Source organism: Trachemys scripta, chromosome 9 (assembly GCF_013100865.1).
Source record: "Trachemys scripta elegans isolate TJP31775 chromosome 9, CAS_Tse_1.0, whole genome shotgun sequence".
NCBI classification, from domain to species: domain Eukaryota; kingdom Metazoa; phylum Chordata; order Testudines; family Emydidae; genus Trachemys; species Trachemys scripta.
Genome location: NC_048306.1, coordinates 4,850,193 through 4,873,919, shown reverse-complemented (window position 1 = coordinate 4,873,919; position 23,727 = coordinate 4,850,193). Strand labels below are relative to the sequence as shown.

Sequence of the window (23,727 nt, the reverse complement as noted above, 5' to 3'; positions counted from 1 at the left end):
AACTCATTCTCCAGACTGCACTGACACCTCAGTGCTACTCAGTGGTGCTTGCTAAGCGGCTTAGCTGAGATAATTCAGTCTTTTGTTACCGACTTGGAAGTGATAACGACTGTATTATTTAACTGCTGTATGTGAGTGAGCCACAAAAGCTTATCTCCAGTCAACAAAACGTGATTTTCTACCACAGAACTGTGCAAAGATTCCTGCACCAGGAAAAACAAGCTATGATGCCTTCAAAAAACTTGACAACAGGTAGGCCACTGGTGTACTGAGACTGCCGTCTATTATGCTGACCAATATTGTCTCACTGTTTCCTCGTACCCCCCATCTGTCTGTATGCATCTCTCATCTCATCTCATCCTTATACTTTACGCTCCTTGAGGCAGGGCCCATCTTCTTGCTCTGGGTTTGTACAGTGCCTAGGACAATGAGGGCCTGGCCTACGATCGGTTGCCCTAGGCCTTACTGGAATACAAATCAATGAATCATACATGCAGCCTGAAGACACTTCCTTTAGGCTGGTATCATCTGAGCCAGTGGTTCCTAAGCTGTGGTCTGGGTCCACCGAGACCTGATCACCTGCTGTTGGCTCCTCCCAAGTTGCAATTAAAGAAGCTAAATGTACATGAATATTTCCTTGGCATCACTCCACCACGTGAGCAGGTACTGTAGGCGCCATGGGGGTGTTCCGGCACTGCCACTAGGAGAGGAGCTGGTCCGCGTTGTCCTGAGCGGGCAGAGAGGTGGCCTATGAGTCACACATTCCCTTACAAGACGGGGTCCACCCTATGAGAACGCTTGAGAGCCACAGCCTCTGAAAAACGCTAGTGATAGCGCTGTCTGGCTCCATGGTGGGGGATGTACTCTGGAGAGGTAATGCTGCCGGTGAATTGTTTTTATTTCCCATTCACTCTATTAATACCCGCAGAAAATTACCTAACAAAATAAATTCCCAGTGCCTTGTCACACCTCCGTGTGGTTAGCAGGAACACCACACGCTGCCATGCTGGGTCTGAAGCCCGGGTCTCTCATGCCAGTCCAACGGGAGCTGGGAGGGTGGAGAGAGGTGAGCAATGCGCAGGCGGGGGTCTCGGGAAGGGGGTGGAGTGGGAGCGGGAAGAAGCAGAGTGTGGGCAGGGCCTTGGGCAGAGCAGGGATGAAGCACCCCCTCCCCCGGGGAAAAGTAAAAGTTGGCACCTATGGAGAGCTCTGGAGCCAGTACAGGAGGACCGAGGGCCTTTCCCACTCCTTACTGATCCCTCCAGCAGAGTCAGTGATGGTGAGGAGAGGCTCTGAAGGGAGCCAGGTGCAGACCCATTCACCAGGAGAACAACTGCCCAACAAGGGTTGAGAATGAGCCAAAACGGGAGGCCACAGGGCTTCAAGAGCTTGAGGGGAAATACAGCCTCACTTCAAAAGGGAAGGGTGTGCAGAACAAACAGCGAGCAATTCAGCAAGCATCGTTTGTATTGAATGTCTCTATCCTGGACAGGGGTGGGGGTGGAGGGGGAGTTCCTGTAAGAATTCCCAACCCTCCAACCACTGGAGGGTAAATGCCTATAATTCCCCTTATGGATTATCACTTGGACAACAGCAGAGACGCAAGACATCTTGTGGGTTAAAAGCCAAATGCACCGTGATGCAGACTCATTTCCTGGCTCCTTTAGTTCAGAAGAGGAACAGATTTTAAAAATAACCTGCTTTTGTTTGCAATGACAAGGAGTACGGCTGCTTTGAAAAGTTTTCATGCACAGTCACGGAGGAGACCATATTATCGCAAAAGCCTGCCATAAACCACTACATTTTTTATGAAGCATGCTTGCAGTAGCAATGGGCTGCATAGCTGGGCTGCTTGCCAGCGGCTGAGACCTTTAGAAAGGTCTCCTAGTCCAGCTACATACCTTTTTTTCCTAGTGCTGATCACACCTTCCTATCATCTCACGCCAGCTCAGATCCCCTCGACAACTTTTCCCTTTTATGGTGGTTTAAGTATATGCTCACCTGCTTTTAGACCCCTGTGCTTGTTAGCTAAAAAACAAACCTCTAAACATGTAACATATGCACATGAGTACTTGGATGAATAGGACATGGGAACTGGAATCAGAAACACAATCTTCACAATCGTGTGACACTTGGCAATTGTTGGCTACAGTGTTGAAGAGCCCCAGACCTACAGCTGTTCTTTTGCATTCAGACCCTTGCTACTGTAACCTTCCCAAAGGTTATCCCACACTTTACCCAGCTGTATGGTAACCAGATGTCTTATAGGGACAGTCCCGATATAGAATCATAGAATCATAGAATATCAGGGCTGGAAGGGACCTCAAGAGGTCATCTAGTCCAACCCCCTGCTCAAAGCACGACCAATCCCCAGACCAATACAGGATACAGGACAATGTTAAGTGAGCGAAATGCTGAAGTTTAAATTTCCAATAAAGGGGTTAAAATGCATGTGAACTTTTAGTAGAAAGTAGAAAGCACTAGGAAAAAAAGGTATTTTCAAAAGTGTCCAAGTGATTTAGGAGCCATTTCCAAAACATACTTGCATTCTTAGGAGCCTGCCTTTCAGTAAGATTTAGGCTCCTAAGCACTTAATGACTTTTGAAATGCGGATTTAAATTGCTGCAGCAGTTACGCGGTTTTGGAAATTGTACCTAGATCTGTGGTAGATAAACCATGGCATAGATGGCAGTTTCACAGAGTGCCAGAGTTTTTGACGTTGCTAAATTTAATTTGCCCGATAAGATTAAAGCATTACCCTAATCTGGATTACAAAATGAGAGAATATTTTTGCCTTCTTTATAGCTGAAAATGTTAACACAACAAACCAACATTTCACAAGTTTGACTCCGGGTGTTGAAAAGTGCCTTCGCTGCACTCTGACCCCGAGTAATAATTTTAGCTTAAATTTTATTTTAGAGCATTTTTTTCAAAACAGTTCATGCTTCATCTTTCTATTAAAAACCCCTCTAGCTCCCAACCAAAAACTACTGGCTACACCCCGCCCACCACAGAAAAACTGCGAGGCCCAGGAAACCCACTGATATTCCTACATCCGTAGCGAGACTGTCAGCATTCTCTTGGAAGGAGATGAAGCAAAGTTTGCAACTCCCTTGGCTCCAGCCCTCCCCTCCCAGCCCCCAAAATGCAAAACCCAGCGCTCACGGATCACATACATGGGCGTCCGTCAAGTCAGAGGAGAACAAAACTTGGGCAACCAGTGAAGAAAAATCTGACCTTTTATGTGCACTGGGTGAAGCACACCTACCATCCATCCCAGGGACCCAGTTCTTCTGCCTTCACCTCATGTGTGGGGCTCAATTTCCAGAGGAGAAGCACATAACAGGACTATCTCCTTCAAATATCAAAGCCAATGCTCTGCTCTGAGCTGTCAAGCCCATGGACTCCTCCAGTCGGTGAAAGAAACAGCAGAAGAGCTAAAATAGAGAACTAGTCAGTCATCCAGAGGCTGCTCTAGGGATAGGTAAGCTAGGCAGTTGTCTAGGTTGGCAAGATTTGTGGAGCGTGATGTACCCCGCTGATTGTCCATGTGCACCCTGCGCGCATGAGCCATTTCTTCATGTGCTTCGAAGTCATTCTCTTTGAAACGGGTCTAGATCAAAGCACATTAACAAACTCAGTGTGTGTCAGCAGGGTGCGCACGGTGCGTACCCTCGTGTGCATTAACATCCCTGCAGAGGCCTCAGCATGGACCATGCAACTGGAGGTCCCGGTCCAGTGGGAGCCCATAACCTGGCCACCAGCGGCCTCTCGCTGGACAAACCTGAGGACAAGGGTCCTCTGGGGTGGCTGGCGACCATGGAAGTGAGACCCCCAGCCCCCCATCTGCCCCTTGCCTAGTCTTCCTGCCCCTCTTTGTCCCCCAAATCCTACCCCACACAAGCTGTCCCTTCCCAGTGGGTTCCTGCCCCCCATCTCCCTCCTATGTCCTAGCCCATCTGCCACATGCGGTCCTGCTCCCCATCTATCTCCCACCTCATCTGCCCCTGGTCTGTCTCTTTCCCCAGTCCTCCTACCCGACCACGTCCTGCCTGCTACCCTATCTGCACCTGGGGTCCTGCCTCCACCAGTGCCACGGCTTCCCTCTCAAATGTCCTGCCCCATCTTCCCTGCTTTCCTAATCCCCTATTTCCCCCACATGTCTTAGTCCTCCCACCCTATTTGTCCCCCCACAATGTCTTGAACCTTATCCCATCCGTCCCCTGTGTCCTGGTCTCTCCCTGAGTCCTGGCCCCCATCCCCACCCTGTTTCCAATTTCCAGTCCCCTGTATAATCCCCCCCCACTGTTCCAACCAGATAGAGTATGCTTCCTTCCCCCACCTCATGTTAGGGATCCCCCACCCAGCTTGGTGCAGCTCCCCCCAGCCCCTACGATTGACACCCAGAGGGGTTTGCTTGGGATGGGGAGGGCAGAGCCCAACTGGGGGAGCAGATGGAGCCCCACGCTGCAAGTCCCAGCAGATGCTGCTCAAGGGGGTCCTTCCAGGGAAGCCTGTTAATGGAGGAACACACTGCTATATTTGCCACTCTGTCACCCCAAAGAGGGAACTGACCTGGGGGAGGAGAGGAGGAAGTCGCAGGGGGTCTCTCTTGTCTGCCTGAGGCATCCCCTTGAAATATGGGAGCTGATTTAAAAAAATCGCTCAGGTCCCTCCCATGCCGGGAGGCGGGGGGGGGGGGGTCACTTACCCACCCAGGCCAGGCCGTAGCCAAGTTTAGTGCCACAGCTGGAGCCAGTCAGTGGGATCAGACTTCAGGGGCTCCGTTTCTCCTCTGACCCCTAGGTCCCCCCAAAAATGTTACGAACCCAGTGCCTACGTGACGGAACGGTTCAGATGTGCAGGGCGCACGCTGTGCGGTAGGAGGGGGCGGCACACCGCGGTTAGACCGATGGAAGCAGATTGTCGTAAGCAGCCTCTGCTAGCACCAGTCAATATATGCTTTGTACAGAGTGTGACAGTGTACCCCATAAGGCTTTATGGGGAGGGGGTGCTTATANTAGTCTTTGCACATCGGGTGGCAGCTCCCAAGGGGGTTTCTGTGATCCAACCCGTCACACAGAGCATCTCATGCGCGCACATTATTCTCATGACTCCCTGCCAGCAATCCCCCCGGCGCTGTCACAAACCACGCGGAGACAAGACACAGGACAACCACAGGGCGTGGACAGGCTTCTGGAGAAGAGACCAGGCAGGAATGGTAGCAATTACTACATGTGATCCCTGAGCTAGAAAAGCACGGGAGCACATGCGTGACTTTATGCACAGGAGTAATCCCATTGAGGTCCATGAGACTACTCATGTGCTGAAAGTTAAACCCATTCTCCAGGGCTGGATCGGGGCCTAAATGGTAACATGACCAAAAAGTCACTAGAATGGAGAGCAGCAGGGTAGTAAATTCAGGGACAAAGAACAGGCACAGACTGGAGAGGGACATTAGGGAAACTACACAAACTCATTAAACACAACTGCAGCTAGCTCTCAAACTACTGTCCAAATCAATCTGTTAGAGTCAGCTGTGTGTGACAAAACAGCCCTGCAAGTGCCAAAGGAAACAGGCAAAAAGCTAAAACAGATATGAAATAAATAACCTAACTTACAACAATAAAAAAAAGACACTCCAACCCTATCGAAGGAGAGCTCAGAAGAGCTAGCTGTTCTCTAGAAGGCATGCACGGAACCACAGGAAAGAAGAGTGAGATTTCAGACAATCCCCAATGTATGTTATTCACCAGGATGCTTCAGGAACTCATGAAAAGACACAGCAAGGGCTGTTATTTTATTATGCCTTTTAAAGAAAACATCTTCCAAAACATCACCCCAGCTCATCAGATATAGAAGGGTGATACGCACAGGCTAGCAAATATTTTTGTTTACAATCATATCATTAATTATAATCCTTGCATGAAAATAATTTGGTAACATAAACATTCTTTATAATACAGGATATTGACAGACTTCAGGCTTATGTTCATTTCACATAACCCTCACTGTGCACTGGACGATCACTGTTCAGGCCTTTGGGTATATGAAGTTCATCGTTAACCAGGGGGTTATTGTACTGGATTATGTTGCTCATTTTGCCAAATGGTTCATTGTAGAAGGCAGCCAGCTGGAGTAATTCCAAGGTATGAGCATTATGATATTTATGAACTGTAACAAAAGACCGGCACTTCCAAAAAGCACAGCTGAAACTGCACACTTTTCATAGAAACCATCTTTGCCCCGCTGGTGCTGCTGAGAGAGAGTTTGCATGAGCTAGGCAGTTTATCCAAAGAAGTCATTTTATTTATAGACAGCGAGTGTACATTCCTTGACATCTGTTTTAAGTGTCCAGATTTTGTCCACAGCTGCACCAATGATCATTGCTGTGTGTTTTATATCACCGGGTAACTGTTTCCAGGAGTTCGGTGGAATGCACTAATGAGCCCTCTGATCTGCTTCACTGGGACAACTGTCAGTGAAGTCATGTATTGTGATGCATTGCGGTGCTCTTTACAACAAAGCATGCAATAGCAGCACACAGGGGAGTGGGGTGCCAAAACCAAGTGGGGAGGGCAACAAAGGAACTGACCACTCCTCCTGCAGCTTCTCTTTCTCCCCCTCCCAACCAAGGTCATCTCAGAGAAAACCTATCTCATAGAGCTGGAAGGGACCTAGAAAGGTCATTGAGTCCAGTCCCCTGTCTTCACTAACAGGACCAAGTACCATCCCTGACAGATTCTTTACCCCAGATCCCTAAATAGTCCCCTCAAGGATTGAGCTCACAACCCTGGGTTTAGCAGGCCAATGCTCAAACCACTGAGCTATCCCTCCCCATGAGGCCCTTACTTCTTTCTCCCCACATTATCCCAACGGGGAGGGATGAGCAATACCTCACTCTGTTCCCCACAGAGGGACCCTCTAGGTCTGTCCTGCTTTGCTCTTCTTGAGCTCAGAGTGGGGCTGGCTCTGGTAGGCAGAGCAGAAGGCAGGGCTCGGGGTATCTCAGCACAAGTGAACTAAAGCAGAGTTTGCTCCTTCCCCTCACTACTGCAGGTGCTAGTGACACCTAGTGTTGCCTGCAGGTCTATTGACAGGAGCTATCCCTGTGAACTAGTCAATGCCCTGCCCTACAGGCCTTTGCTCACTTCATGCGGCTTCCTTGCTCTAGGTGGCTGCCAAGAGGCTCAGCTGTGCCTGAAGATGTCTTTTAAATCTGTTACTATTTTGTGCATTGCTTATTGTGCATGCAACGGCAATGTCCACCTCCTAGGACAGGGGGGCCAACCTGTGGCTCCGGAGCTGCACGCGGCTCTTCAGAGGTTAATACGCGGCTCCTTGCATAGGTGCTGACTCCGGGGCTGGAGCTACAGGTGCTAACTTTCCAATGTGCTGTGGGGTGCTCACTGCTCAACCCCCTGCTGTGCCCCAGGTCCTGCCACCACTCCACCCCTTCCCCCAAGACCCCTACCCCTGCCATGCCCTCGCTCCTCCCCCCTCTCCACCAGAGCCTCCTGCGCACTGCGAAACAGCTGATTACAGCGGACGGGAGACGTGGGGAGGTGCTGATTGGTGGGGTTGCTGGTGGGCGGGAGGCGCTGGGGGCTGAGGGGGGTAGCGGATGGGGACCTGCTGACGTGTTACTGTGGCTTTTTGGCAATGTTCATTAGTAAATTCTGGCTCCTTCTCAGGCTCAGGTTGGCCACCCCTGTCCTAGGACAACATATTTCAATGAGCAGGATGATCGTGACTTTGGCAACTGCTGCTCTAGCTCCGAATTTGAGGTGAGACCCAGGCCAGGCCCAGGCCAGACAGGGATGGCAGAACCTCACCCATCCCGTAAGTGATCTCTGACAGTGCGGGAAGGATTCCGATTGCACATGCATCCTGTTAAAGGCATTTTTTAAACAGCTCCTCACTCCTCCACTGTAGCAGCTGGATGGTTCGATGAAGGGCAAATGTCTTCCCTTCCCCATGCCCTGCTGTTGTGCTTCTCCCTACTAAGATGTGTGCTAACGATCTATAGCTATTTAAATTCCCATTTTCCCCTGCTGCTCGTTGGCCTGGTCCTGTTTCGGTTCGAGTAAGTCTGCCTACATACTTCTGCCTGAAATCCACACCTAGCAAGGCGCAGGCTGCCTGCGGGTATGTCTCAGGGGTAGGCGCTACGCTCTAGCAGGACTGGGGATGGGTGTCAGAGTTCAGAGAGGGCTGGTCTGCACTCACAGTGCTGCAGCATACCGCTGAGCGCTCAGTGAAGCCGCTCACTACGCCAACGGGAGAGCCTCTCCCATCAGCACAGGTCCTCCACCTCCCTGAGAGGCAGGAGCAATGTCGAGGGGAGACGCCCTCCTGCCGACACAGCGCTGTCTACACTTGGAGCTAGGTCGGTATAACTGGGTTGCTCAAGGGTGTGGATTTACACTGGCAAAAGTTTCTAGTGTAGACCAAGCCTCAGACTTGAGAGGTCACCTGGGGAAGACTAATGCTAGCTTTGAACCAAATAGTCCCCTCTGTGTCCCACCCACCAAGGGGATGAGGGAGTGACTAGCAGGAGCTGACAATGCCAGGAGGATCAGAGGCCATGTGGAAGTGCTCCTCACCCCTTCCCCGTCCCCCGCAACACACACACAGCCTGCAGACATTCTCGTGAACATGGGCTCCATGCAGCTGGCTGTCCCACTCCCCCCATAACAAACTGTATAAACCCCAGTGGTTGGGAAAGGTGGAAAGGGGGCAGCAGAGGCAAGGGAGTGGGGCTGGGGTATGTGGCGAGAGGGGAAGACAGAGGGCTGGTAGGAAGGGGGAAGGAAAGAAAGCTAGTTGACCGTAACAAGACACACACCTAACATCAGCTCAAACCCATTTTAGCTGGGCTTTTTCCAGTCAATGGAAGCAGGGCACCTCCCTTCTTCCCTCCCAGCCTTTGCTTGGATCATTGCCTGTTTAGAGTGATAACTCCTTGGGACAGGCACTGGGCCAAAGTGAGGTAGCCACAATGGTTTGCACAGCTCTCCGAATGTCTGGTTATCGTTGTGCGTTACGGCTGGCAAGGGGCTGGCTTTTTTGTCATCCGGCCGCACTATCTCAAGCGCACTGTATTGTTAGAGAGATGAGCTCAGCGCCCAGTTCAGGTTTCAGTCAGCACTGGGAAATCACCCCGGTTACCAAAGCAAATGACCCGCTGGTTTATAATAGATATATTAGTTGTTTGTCTCAATGTGTGGAAAAATACACAGACCGTTTCACTACATTATAGCACCGACCCAGCCTAATAAATTGCACAACCTAAGACGGTGTTGAGAGTAATTGCTATGGAGATGGGACATGTTGATATTGCAGATCTAAGGCAACCAGGAGTTCAAGTCTGTGGCACAACACGACCTAGGTGACATGCAACAGCCGAAAAGCAGGTGCGAGACATGGCTTTAGTTCATATATGCTCCAAAATCCATACTGCTATGCTGCCCCATCCCAGATAAACAGAACTGGAAGGGAGAGAATCCTCTTCTAGTAAGTGTCATGATATTTTAATAATAATAAGCATTTTCACTTGTACAGCACTTTCTACCCAGGGATCTCAAAACTCTTTACAGACCCTAAGGCCCTACAAAGTAGGAAATAAATATCATACCCATTTTACAGGTGGAGAAATTATGGCACAGATCAGTTGCATGACTTCTCCAAAAATACATCAGCAGTAACACCCCTGGGGAGAGGGGGAGGGGGATCAATTGACTTACTCCAGTGTATTTAGCATGTTATAGTCTCCAACACGTGGCATTCAAAAAAGAGTCAAAAGAAATGTGTCCATTTTGCCCTGTCCCAGAAGTAGAACTGGATGAAATTTCTAATTCAAAATATTTTTTTGACAAAAATGGCTTTTCCATCAAAAGGAAATTTCTTTGGGAAATGTCCATTTTCAATAAAAAAAATTCAGGTTTTTCACCACAAAAAATAAATAAATCAGTTTTCGGCAAACTGAAAATCTTTGGCTGGTCAGATAAACATCTTCAGTAAAACCAAAAAATTTTACCCAACTTGCCTGACCTTTTAGGCTTTCAGGAACTACAAAAGCCTTCAGTTTTCAAACCAAAACCTGAAACGTTTTATAGAGAATTCCTGATAAAAAATTGTTTTTCCATCAAAATATTTGCAGGACAGAAAAACATTTCCTGACCAGCTCTATCCAGAAGTCTAAAATGAATCCCTCCAATGTGCATTTCTAAATGGAGAGGCCATTCTTATCTTTTAAATTGAAGAAAAGCTGTTGTTTCCTTTACCTCCGGCCCTGGGGCAGGTATTCAAAAAAACACTTATTCAGCAAAGCACTTAGGCATGTGCTTAAGTACCACAGATGTGTTTAAATACATGCTTAATTACTTGGCTGAATTGGGGCCAGACCTCAAAGTCAAGAGACCCGAATTCTAATTCCCAGGCCTGCCACCTATACTGGTGTTATATTGGTGTAACCCCAGTGACCACTATGGAGTTACTCATTATTTAAACTGATGTAAAGGTAAGGAGAAGCAGGCTCAAGAGGCTCCCACAATTCTAGGCAAAGCAATAGACAATAGTTGTTACAGGAACCTTGAAACGAGAAGCGAAGGTAAACCAATGCAGTGATGTTTTCCTGAATCAGAATCATTATCAATAAGAACCACGAACAGCCCCATTCATCTCAACACGGTGTTAACTCTAAAACCTAAAGATTACAATAGAAATGTCAACACTTTAGCAGGAACATACAGCTAATGGGAACAACTCCAAACTGCTTTTCATGCCTCCTCAAGTCCCAAAAACTCTCTCTGCTACTGAGCTGCCAAACCTATCACTTCACCCTTGGCAACGTCTACACAACACAGTTAATGAAGTTGCCGTGTAGTTTCACCTCAAAGGACCATGGGGGGACAACATAACACTGCCATGATCTCGTATATACAGTACCAAATAACCTATATTCAATTCATTACATTGCATTCCTTTTATCTGAACAAGATTACAGGGTAATCTTTGTGTCCGACAGCCAAAAAAGAAATGTTAAATCCTTCCGAACACAGAAGTTGGTACAATAAGAGATATTACCTCACCCATCTTGACTCTCTAAACACACAGAAGTTAATTGGCCCATATATATCCATAAATAATCTGATCTAGGACTCAAACACAGCAAACGCCTTATGCTATTGATTTATATCTCATAAGCTACCGTCAACAAGTCTGGATCCAGGCAGTGTTTGAATAGAAGACCACTAAGGGACATATAAATGGTATTGGTGAACCAGTCGTTATCATTCTTTCTTCTTGAAACAGAGAGAGCAAAATGAAAACTGAGATTTAAACAAGGAGATGCAGAAAAGAGGGTTCAAAAGAGAAGTCATAGCAGACTGCCAAAAGGCTGGAAAGATTATGAGTGGTAAGGCTCCCAGGTAAGGTCCAAAAGTGGGTCATGCTTAGTCTTTGCTCTAATGGTTATATAATCATAGAATTATAGGATTGAAAGGGACCTCAAAAGGTCATCTAGTCCAGTCCCCTGCACTCATGACAGGACTAAGTATTATCTAGACTATCCCTGACAGGTGTTTATCTAACCTGCTCTTAAAAATCTCCAATGATGGAGACTCCACAACCTCTCTAGGCAATTTATTCCAGTGCTTAACCACCCTAATGGTTAGGACATTTTTCCTAATGTCCAACCTAAACTGCCCTAGTTGCAATTTAAGCCCATTGCTTCTTGTCCTATCCTCAGAAGTTAACAGAAACATTTTTTTCATTCCTCCTTGTAAAAATCTTCTATGTACTTGAAAACTGTTATCATGTCGCCTCTCAGTCTTCTCTTCTCCAGACTAAACAAACCCAATTTTTTCAATCTTCTCTCATAGGGCCTCTTTTCTAGACCTTTAATCATTTTTGTTGCTCTCCTCTGGACTTTCCCCAATTTGTCCACATCCTTCCTGAAATGTGGCATCCAGAACTGGACACAATACTCCACTTGAGGCCTAATCAGCGCAGAGCAGAGGAATTACTTCTCGTGTCTTGCTTACAACACTCCTGCTAATACATCCCAGAATGATGATTGCTTTTTTTGGCAACAGTGTTACTCTGTTGACTCATATTTAGCTTGTGATCCACTCTGACCCCCAGATCCCTTTCCGCAGTACCGTACTCCTTCCTAGGAAGTCATTTCTGATTTTGTATGTGTGCAACTGATTGTTCCTTCCTTTACATTTGTCCTTATCAAATTTCATCTAATTTTTCATGTAAAAAACAGATAAAGAAGGCAGCTGATAGAGTACTAGTTGACAGGGACAGCCAGTCCCAAGTTAAACAAATAGTGGCTGTTTGCTGATAATCCTGCCAAGTTTGAATGGTTCCCACAACTTTGGGCTTTTCTTTAAAGGAAACTGCATTAATTCTTCCCTCCTACTCCAATCTCCCTTCATCCATGGATAAGCTACAGTGTTGGTGTCTTCTATGGCTACTCATAGTAGGAAGTGGGGGGTTGGCCTGAGACTGCTGGAAGCACCCAAAGATTGATCATTCCCAAATCAGAGTACTGGGGAAGATTCCAAAGCCAGATCCCAGCTTGGTAGCCAATCAACGAACACCATGGGGGCCTGGGGGGGAACAGGGTTGCGTTTCACTGGAGGGCAGCAAGGCCGACCGCCAGCACACTGTTTTTGAGGTAGGCACTGGGGCTCTGTTGAGTGGTTTCTAGTTTCTGCCCAGACAATTGTGCCGCAAAACACTTAACAGCAACTGGCTAGCATTCTCTGCTATTTAAACTCTTGTGTGAGGCAAACAAATCCATGCACCAACCAAGCCACTTGTCTTATTTAAGGAAAACAACAAAGCTCCCGTGAAAATGGAGTGTATCTAGATTTCTGTGCTGAATGCCCCCTTCCCTTCCTCCCTCCCCACCCCCAGCTAGACCACAGGAACATTTCAGCACAGACAGAACTTTTACATTACCTTTTTTCATTAAATCCCTTTGGTACTTCCTATCCCAGAATGCATCAGTCTAGGTATCATGGATACCAGTCACTATATCATTAGAAGCATGGTATTATGTGATGTCACAAAATGATGCGGTGAACCAGAAGGGTTTTACAAAATGAGAAAAATACTTAAAAAAAAAAATCAGCTAAAACATGCTCCTATGGGCCCTGCTCTGCCATGTCAGCAGGGAAGGTTGAGTGCAGAAGTCAGGACTGACTTCAGTCGCATTTTAGCTTTGCAGTTCACTCTGTCCACAATTCATTTGGTTGTAAAATATTTATTGTGCAAATGTGCCATTAAACACCTGCACATGTCTCTCAAGTGCCTCTCAGCTTAATCCCAAAGTCAATCTGTGGAACTCCTTGCCAGAGGATGTTGTGAAGGCTAAGATTATAACGGAGTTCAAAAAGGAACTAGATAAGTTCATGGAGGATACGTCCATTAATGGATATTGGCCAGGACGGGGAGGGATGGTATCCCTAACCTCTGTTTTACCAAAAGCTGGGAATGGGTGACAGGGGATGGATTACTTGATGATTCCCTGTTCTGTTCATTCCCTTTGGGGCATTGGACAATGTCGGAAGACAGGATACTGGGCTAGATGGACCTTTGGTCTGACCCAGTGTGGCCATTCTTATGTAAAGTTACTTAGGTTCCATGCCAGTTTGCTGTCTCCTCGCTTCTACTGTTGAAACCATTTATATTAGAAATAAACACTCATGGACGAGAGAGATCTATACACACTAAAAAGGGATGAAGTACACAGCATGATAAGTTTCTTGCTTGAATATTTTGGTGAGCCTCATTTTTGGTCTTTGTCACACGTTGTGTTCTGCACGGGGCATGGCAGGCTGAGACGCATGCATCAATATCTGATTGCCTTTTAGTCCCACACTAAATTTTAGCCCACGTTTTGATTTTCTGAACTGGATTTGAGTTTGCCCATCAGCAGATAAATGCCAGCACAAGTGTAAGTCATACACATTCAACCAGAGAGACTGCATTCTGAATACCTGCAAAGTGCATGTGCACACAGGAATACACTTTCTTCCCGCAATCTGACGCCAAGACCTCTGGCGCTTGGCAGTTCACAGCCCTGGCGCCTCTGGGCTTGGCAGTTCAGAGCCCGGCATCTCTGGCGCTTGGCAGTTCAGAGCCCGGCACCTCTGGGCTTGGCAGTTCAGAGACGGCACCTCTGGGCTTGGCACATCAGTTAGAAAGTAAAAAAACTGCTTGAGCTCTGGCACCTTTTTCATTACAAAATAAGCACTGGGTCAGATATAGCTTCTAAGGCCAATGAGCTAGACAAGTGGAGTCTGCAGAAGGGGTAAAACATTTACTAAGTGGAAACCAAGAACGAGCTGCAGATGGGGAGCTTTGCAGACAGCCTCTCTGCTCATTTAAACCCTTTTTCACCAGCTTAGCCATCCAACTAGTTAGGGCCAATATTTCTCAGAGCTTTATCTTCTGGATCTGCAAAAGGCCATTAAAGCGCCAAATCCGCCAGGGGCCATACACCCCCAAAGTGGTACTGAGCCCCCGCAACTCCTATTGAATAAATTGACTGCAATGGGATTTGCAGTGCCCAGGACTGGGCCCTTAATTCTTGGTGTTTGCATTGTTCTGGGGTCATTTAATGTCTTGCTTTTTTAATCAATGCCCACTGCCCTCAAAACAATTAGCAATCCTACAATAACGAAGCAGCATACACACAACTGGGAGTGCATGTGGAGGATGAAGGAGACTGGGTCAGGAAGTTGATTTTAACATGAGGCAGTTGGGGGGAGGGGCTCATTTTTCTCTTTAAGGAATATAGATTGATTTATTTAGATTATGGGAAAGTGCAAAGTAGCAAAATCGTTCAGTGAGTTGAAATAGCAGTAAGAGCCCATGAGAGGAAAAAATAATTGGAAAGCATAATTGTGTCATTCACTTCCCAACTGGGGCCTGATCCCTCAAACGGTTAAATTCTACAGGCGCTCTCCACATGCAGGGGTTGCAGAACAGGGCCCGGGATGTGAAAGTGAATTTCTATTAGAAGGGAAATTCCTGCAACTTTAATGAGCTCATGGCATAAATTTCCAAAGTAAAGAAAAGTAAACATTTGGCTGTTCTCAGAAAAAGTATCTGACTCGCCAAATATTAGTGTATAAACATTGGCAGCTTCCAGGTTTGCTTTTCACACTGAACCTTATGGGTGAGTGCCAAGAAGTTGGTGACCTTTGCCAAGTGATCAGAGGGTCTTTTCCCCCAGAGTTCAGATCTCTGGGGAATAGCTTATTCTCACTAACCTGCAATCTGCAAGATTTAAGCACATACTTAATGAGACAACACGTGGGGTGTAAAGTTAAGCACATGCGTAAGTCTTTGCAGGCCCAGGGCCTTAGGGAATCTGCAGTCCAAACCTGCTGGGCACCTCTATGTTCCTTCAAAGGCAATAGCAGTTGGGGGCATTCCAAGCTTTGCAGAACCTAGCTATCTTATGTACTTATCTGGCCCTTAACCCCACAGCATCTGAACACCTCACAATCTTTAATTTATCCTCACCTCTCCCCTGTGAGGTAGGGAAGTGCTATTATCCCCATCGGGGGCGGGGGCTGAGGGCCCAGAGAAGCTACATTCCTTGCCCAAGGTCTCACAGAAAGTCTTTGGTGGAACAGGTACTTGTACTCACGTCTCCCAAGACTGAGAGCAGCATCCTAACCACTAGGCAATCTTTCCTCCCACAAAAATCACACCCCCAATTGCCTGGTGACTTTTGAGAGATCTAACTCCAGGTGAAATCATATGGTGCTTTTATTGGTCCAGAAATGACATGATTTCGGTATATATGGGGTAGAAGAGTGACAACCCTTACTTGTGCAAAGCATCTAATGGCTTCAGATGCAATGGTGTGGAAGCAGGGACAGTTGGATCAAGGCTAGAATATGGCACCGCCCTCCAGAAATATGCGGTGAAAATAGAAACATGCATTTTATCTGAACATTTAATCCTTCAGAATCCTGGCATCTCAAGAGCCATCGGGTTAAAATTCCTTTCCAAATCAAAGTAATCTAAATGAAACATGAGGTGTTTCTTCCTCCCATAGTCACTCTGCCAAAATCAGAATGGGAGCGACTGAACTTAGACATTTCTGTTGTGGTTTCTCCAGCCCCTTCTTTTATAACTAGATGAAACACATCAATAACGTGAACTCAACAGTTTTGTTTGTAAAGCATAAAATGTCTCCCTTTTGCAACATCACAAGCCCCAATTTGGTAAGGTTTACAATAACAAAAGTACTTCCATTACCTTTGCAAACAAAAATGCTGCCATGTATCCAAAAGTTACATAAATACAGCGGAGAGCTACACAAAACATCACTGCTTTTAAGTTCTATACATAACTACAGTAGCTCCAGAGAAGTCTATGGGCTAGGAGCATGGCAGGATAAGGGGTATGCTTTCAAAGCTGCCAACGCACTAACTCAGGGTCACCTTAAACAAGGACAGGGGACGATGCTGCAATGTTTGCATCTCAACAGGATGCCACATGATAACTTTTCAATATCCTGGCGTGATACAAATGCTTTTCCCTAGAACTCCTGTGGCACGTAGGGTCCAGAGCTGTGGGTCCACCCTGATTCCAGCTATAAACTGTCTATTCAGTTCAGTTAGGCTCAACTTGCTGGAAGAGGCAACATGGTCTCCTTTAATGCCAGCTCTGAAATGGACTCACTGTGTGGTCTATGCCTCAGTTTCCCCACGTATGAAATGTGCATGGTAATAGGCACCTGTCTTGTGAGTTCAGTGTGTGTCCATCACGATGAGAGTGGAAAGTAGAGCAGTTTGCAGGACTGTTTTTTTAATCCCACTCCGCAATACCCACTCCCACCTGCTCCTGCATTGTTTATCCCACTTCCACCTGTAAAAACCTTAGATCCCACAAATCCCACAAGAGACACAGATTCCCCCATGTTATTTTTTAAAAAGTTTTTATAAATATATACAGAATTCAGACACAATTTTTACCACTAAAAGAATAAAACAAATCTTGCTTAAACCATGTAAAAAATACTTTAACTCCTGCTATAACAGACATTTAATCTCTTTATATTCCTCGCTTAAATGTAAGTATTAAAAACTTTATTTAAAAGAAAAAAGAAAAACTTGATTTATGTTGCTGCAATTCTATTTATGACAAACTGACCAGAGATTTAGTGTTTTCTTGCAAATTACCACCGTCTGTTGGTTTTTCCCCCCCCACTCAATCCCACCCGGAATAAAGTACATTTTACCCTCTTCTGCTATTATAGCAGTGGGTTCTGTGGGACCCGCGGGATCCCAGTCTCGCTGCAGGGCTTTAGTGGAAAGTGCTGAGAGAATAATGTACCACCCAGGATATTAAAACTTCAGCAAAGGACTGTAACTCAAGTGATTAAGGCTGGAGTTTTCAAAGGAATTTAAAGGGGAATTAAGTGCCTAAATCCCATGGAAACACCTTTGAAAATCCCAGCCTAAAAGTGCATCAGTAGCCTAAATTATTGCTGGGAGGGTACAATCTAGGCTCCAAGACCATATCCAGCCTGCAGCATTAGAGATCTATATTGCAGTATAGTCTAGAATCCACAGTCCCAGATCAGCACCCCAAGTCAGTAGGCGCACTACAAACACAGCACATTAGCAGTCCCTGTAATGATTGTTTTCAAGGGAAGGGTGTCCACAGCCTTCAGAACCCTAAAGTCCTTTCTAAAGGACACAAGTTTCTCAGCAATTCACATGTCACACAGAAACAGTGATGGGAGCTGTACACCCTAAGGGTACATCTACACTACAGCGGGGAGTCGATTTAAGATACGCAAATTCAGCTACGTGAATAGCGTAGCTGAATTCGACGTATTACAGCCGACTTACCCCGTTGTGAGGACGGCGGCAAAATCGACTTCTGCCGCTTTTTGTCGGCGGCGCTTACTACCACCTCCGCTGGTGGAGTTAGAGCGCCGATTCGGGGATCGATTGTCGCGTCCCGACGGGACGCGATAAATCGATCCCCGAGAGGTCGATTTCTACCCGCCGATTCAGGCGGGTAGTATAGACCAGGCCTAAGATGGAATAAGCCCCTTTTAACAGGAGTTTCTTGGCAAGAGAGGGAGTTTTTCAAAAGTGTACATTTGTTATAGCTTTCTACAGTCCCTAGTGCGGTAGGGGTTGGTGGATCAGCACTACCTCAAAACAGATACATGACAATTTATAAAGTACTGCCCTAAAATTCCTATCAGCATCAGTCCCAGGCAGGTCTATTCCCATAGTATCCAGCTGTTCAGTGCTACACTTAACGACACATCTCCTGAGCTTGTTCATGCCACACAGCTGGATAATGTAGGTGGGTATGGTTTAATTAAGATACAGTTTCCAAAATAAATGACAGATTTTAGTTTGTTTATTTTCAAGAGCTTGAAAACCTTACACATTATCTCTTTTCTGGACAAGTGCCAATATTTACACTCTGTGGGAGACTTGCACCAGCATATATGGATGGTTGCCATAATTCACTGCAAAAATAGCACTTCTGTAGAAACACGTAAAGAGCCCAATCCAACAGTCCTTGCTCAGCCGAATCTCCCAGTGAAGACAATGGTAGTGTGGATAAGAAATGGACTGCACCGTCAAGCCCAGAATTGGCACGTAAGCCTAAACAGATTCATGCTAAGAACTGAGCAAGGCATTCTTTGGTTCCACTGGCTTTTTTATTTTTGCATGTATGATGTTAGCTGTAGAAACCCCTTACTGCATTTTTTAGCAGTTATTGCACAAGACTGAATTTTTATTTACTGAAGTTTTTGAGCAGAAATTTGGAATTGGGCTGTATTCAGGAATGCAGACTTGGAAAAAAAAAGGCTGTTGTCTCACTTCTTTAAAAAAACAACTTAGAAGTTATAAATTCTGAAGCCATATTTGGTTACATGTATCATCTATTTACTCAGAGGTGGTTTGCACATATCACGGCTTAACAATGTAATCAATTTCCTCTTCTGTAAAAATCCATCTCTTAGTAAGAACTTTTCAGAATGAAGGTAAAAAAATAGATCGGTGAACAAACAGTTTTAGTCTGACTTGTTAATGTTCTTGTTACAGGCTAGAGTCTGATGAATTCAAATTAAGTTGGTTATATATTAACACAACCGCAAGAGCAATTTCTAGACGGCAAACATACTCATTCTTGCACTCCTGAGCAAAACATGATGCTGCAGCCATAAAATGTGAACAAGACAGAAATCATATTCATTAACACACCTTTTGCCTGCTTACTAAAGACTGGAAATAGAAGCCCCAATCCTGCAAATACATCTATGAATAATTTTACTCATGTGAGTAATCCCTTTGAAGTCATGATGACAAACCTTGTCTCTCTAATATCCGGGGACCAATACGGCTAGGACTACACTGCCTAGGTGTAAAGTTATTCTCAGGTGTGTTTGCAGGATCAAAACCATGAACATGTCTCCAATTAGCCGGACTGTGTATCTACCTCTATAATGTGGGGAGCAGAAAGGGGGGTACAACAGACATTGACTGACTTTTTAAAATTATTACCTGCATTAGCATCACAATTATATAGTCACATATATAACCAGGTCTAGTTTTCACAACTTACTTCTAGGTTTCACTCGGCTGCATTACCCTGTATCTAAAAAAACCCAATTATCATACCATCCCTGAAAAGACAATGGGTTTGGGGTTCCACACACACATATGATTAGATGTTTCAGGCAAGTCAACCACCCTTTTGCCCCTTTCCTACAGAAACGAAGGAAGCCAGCCCTGTGTGCCAGGCATTGCTGCAAAGCAGCAGGTTGAAATACTTGCTAAACACACAATTTACTGTCAAATCAAGAAAAAGCTTGATTCCCAACAAACCTGATCTTGGCTTGCAACGCTACCGCCTCGCAAGAGGCTGACCTGAGTTACGAGACAAGAAGGATGCAGCAGGAGGAGACGGGGAGAAGAGCAGCAAATGTTTGAACACTCAGTTGCCTAAACCCACCAGCACAGAGACTCTTGGAGTCACTTTCCCAGGTGCATGCAGTGGAAAATACAGTGTGTGTGTGTATCTCTCTCTCTCTCTCCCTACTGTATTTTCCACTGCATGCATCCCATGAAGTGGGCTGTAGATTATGCTCAAATAAGTTCTCCTGTTCTTTTTGCGGATACAGACTAACAGGGCTGAGGCTCTGAACCCTTTCCCAGGTGATTATTACTGTGAAGGACCTGCTTGCCCGCAAGAGTCTTTCAAGAGAAGCCCACAAAGCTCCTAGGCTTGAAACCAGCCAGCCTAGGCAGAAAACCCCCCAGCTCCCTCAGCCCCTCTGCTTTAGTCCCTTCCCCAGCGCGCCCGGCCCCCCTGCACTGCGGGGATGGGAGAGACCCGTGCACCTTCTTGCTGGCTGGCGGCAGAGCCCGGGAGCGGCGCGCGGCGGCGGCTGCCTGCAGGAGGGCGGCGGTGGGACTGAGCGCTGGGGCGCGCGGAGCCAGGGGAGGGCGGGAGGCGCGCGCGGGCCGGGTGCCGCCCCCAGGCGCGCGCGGGGAGCCCCGGGGTTTGCAAAGGGCGCGGGGCGGGGCGGGCTGGTTGCACCCCCAGGCGCAGGGCGAAGGAGGTGATTGCTCTGAGCAGGCACCCCCTGGCCGCGTGGGGTGAGGGGGTGGGGAGCGCAGGCTGCAAGCAGGAGTCAGTGATCCTTAGATGGGGGGGCAAGGAGGCCACCCCCTAGAAAGGGCACAGGGTGCTGGGTGGGAGGAGCAGGGGGCTCCTTACAGGCTTAAACTGTGAGCAGCCTCCAGGAGCAGTGACACAGGAAAGCAAGCTAGGTCTGCCTCTGTACAGCACCTGACACAGTGGGGACCAGCTCCCTGCCTAGGGGGCCTAGATGCTACCACAAGACAAATAAAGTGGCAGTCAAGCCTGGCTGCAAGTCACACGGGTTCCCTGCTGACCCATCATCGTGCCAGATCGGGGAAGTTAGCCAGTCTTGAAGCCCATCCCACCGCTGGGCGCTGCTGGGTACCTGCTTGCCACAGAATATGCCCGGGACTTGCTGGTGGTTTAGATTGTGCGTGTCTGCCCGGGCTGCTGTAACAGGCATTAAATATCATTAAACAGAGTCCGTGTATTTAACAGACACAGTCTCGGCATGTGTGCTCAGGCTGCGTGATTCTAGGTTGGTTATTCAGCAAGGTAGCACAGGCACATTGGCAATAACGCTGGGGACCATTTAGCTAATTCACTTACAGTAGGAGTCAAACCCATCGGTCCTACTAGAACTGGAATACATTAATTTTCTACTATTCCCAAGTACTTATTTTCCTAGCACTGTTTTGCAAGGAGATGCAGTGCAAACAAATAGCATATTCCCTCTCCGAGGGGAATTCATCTGTCTCAGCCATCAGCCTCCACTGCCCATCCAAACATACACTAAAGCTTTTATTGATGGTGTAGCTGCATTATGTTTCATCCTTGGATTGGTATTCAGAGTTTCCAGTACAGAGAAATATGTGTTGTTTAAATAAGAAGCCTGTAGGGAATGAACAAATCCAGACAAAAGAGAGTACAGCATAAACAAAACTCTGAGAAGAAGGGATATTATTTCAAATGGTATACTTAGCTCATTAAAAGGAACAGTATCCGGTTTAAAAAGCTTGTGTCTGTTTAAACAAATCTCCTTACCCATATTACTGACACCACCTTTGATCGTTAAATCTGAAAACATCCACATCTGCTTTTTGCTATTTATTCTGCTTGTTTTCTGCTTGCCTTTCACCCAAGTTGGGCTATAAAAATACATTTGTCACGTTCACTTTTGTGAACGCTTCCCTTTGTGGATCTCATTTTGCTGGGTGGCAGAATGCATGGAACTTAGTGTTTCATCCTTTTGAAAAAGCTTTTTCAGTGCCACAGGGAGTCATGGGCCTTCTGACAATCAAGAGGATGGCAGGGGGGCCTGTTGGCTAGGGCTGGGACCCAGGGGACCATTCAAGGATCAGGACCCAGGTTTCCCTGGAGGGATGTTTGTTCATCTAGTAAAAGGAAACTGAAACATTGCCATACTGTCAAAACACATTCCTCAGAGTCGCATTTGCATTTTCCAAGCCCTTCTTCATTTTACTATAATTCTCCATAAAAGCAGGGGACTTTCGCAGGGTCTACTAACCCACACAGTCCCGATTTAACGATGCCTAGCATGTTACAGAACATGCATTAATTGTGATGATTGATGGTTCAAGGCCAAATTATCATTGCTGACAAAAGCTTTTGTCACACATACATAAAATACGAGTATTTGAAATACCAACATTTTTCATACCATAGATTAGTTGAAATTTAATATTCTGTAGGGTCAAAAATGTGTATTTTAACTTGTAACATGGTGAAATAACTCAGCAGGAACAAAAGGAATATGTAGTCAGCAAGGGGCTTTTCTCAACGATTACTGGCTGATGAGAAGTCAAAACAAAACAAAAAGATTAACAGAAAACTCCCATAGCCTGGGGCACGATGCCATCTTATGACCCCAGCTGTCTTTGCACAGGCAAAAGGGAACATTTCCTGACAATACAAGAACAAGGGGACAATTAAATTAAACTAGCAGCTGACACACTCAAAACTACTACAAGGAATTGCTTTTTCACACAATGGACAATTACCCTGTGGAACTCACTGCCACAAGATATCACTGCGGCCAAGACCCTTGCGGAATTTTAAAAAAGGATTAAACATCTAAATGGACAACAGGAACATTCAGGGTTATAAGATAAAAAAACACCTACTCACACTGGAAGGGATATAAATGTTCAAGTTTTGGGGCATAAGCCAAACTAGCTATTGGACGGGAGTTGGGTGGCTCACTTGGTGATCACCTATTCTGTTCATTCCCTCTGAAGCACCTGGTATTGGCCACTGTGGGAAGACAGGATACTGGGCTAGATGGACCATTGGTCTGACCAGTATGGACATTCTTAGGTTCTTTCTCCATGGGCGGTTTATCCCATTACTGCCTCCACTGCTGGCAGCATTTCTTGCTCTGAACAGGTGGCACTGGCCATCATCAGTGGACAATATTGACCTCTGGTCTGATCCAATACAACAATCGCCGTGTCTCCCATGCGGCCAGTTTATAATCCTTCCCCATGGACATCTGCACAAACTGAGCTGAGGTTAACGCCTTGTTTCCCAGAGACCGGCTAGTGACCCTGCCTGAGTCACAAAGCTATGAAACATTTCGGAGTGGATACTGCATTCCTAGTGCACCCAGAATTCCTTCCGAAGTCACTGAATGTCTTGGGTGCAGAAGGAATGCAGGACCAGACCCTTAATTGAAATGGAAGGCAATGCTTTGTTATCCTTTGGTTAATGGATTTGGAAAGATATGCGATCCCCTGGCAGCAGGTGTGTCCCAGCTGCCGAGGTCAATGAGCAGACTAAGAATCAGTCTGGAACTCTTACAGGGTTACATACAGGGAAGTCCCCTACTGACTTAGCTTTTTCCATACTTACACCAAAAGATTATCTACACCAGATGCTGTACAGGAAAATTACTCGGTGGCCCGCAGTGTCTGCAGGACAATCCCATTTAGCAACAATTTTCAAGGTTTCAAAATTTGTTTTTCATTCCAATGTGGAATGAAAATAAAAACCTTTCCAACATTTTCACCGAAATGAAATTGTGTCAAAATATCTGTTTTCAGACTGACT

The 23,727-nt window shown here is 46.4% G+C and overlaps 1 protein-coding gene across 2 annotated transcripts in view; it reads right to left on the bottom strand.

Annotated features, from left to right (window-relative positions):
* FHL1 (four and a half LIM domains 1) overlaps positions 1–20,508 on the bottom strand; it is a 52,706-nt gene extending 32,198 nt beyond the window's left edge. The window contains exon 1 of one of the 2 annotated variants that reach the window (XM_034781354.1): positions 20,415–20,508. The gene's annotated coding sequence lies outside the window, so the exon portion shown is untranslated. The remainder of the gene's footprint in view (positions 1–20,414) is intronic. The other variant, XM_034781353.1, reaches the window with a different exon arrangement.
* Between the last annotated feature and the right edge of the window lie 3,219 nt (positions 20,509–23,727).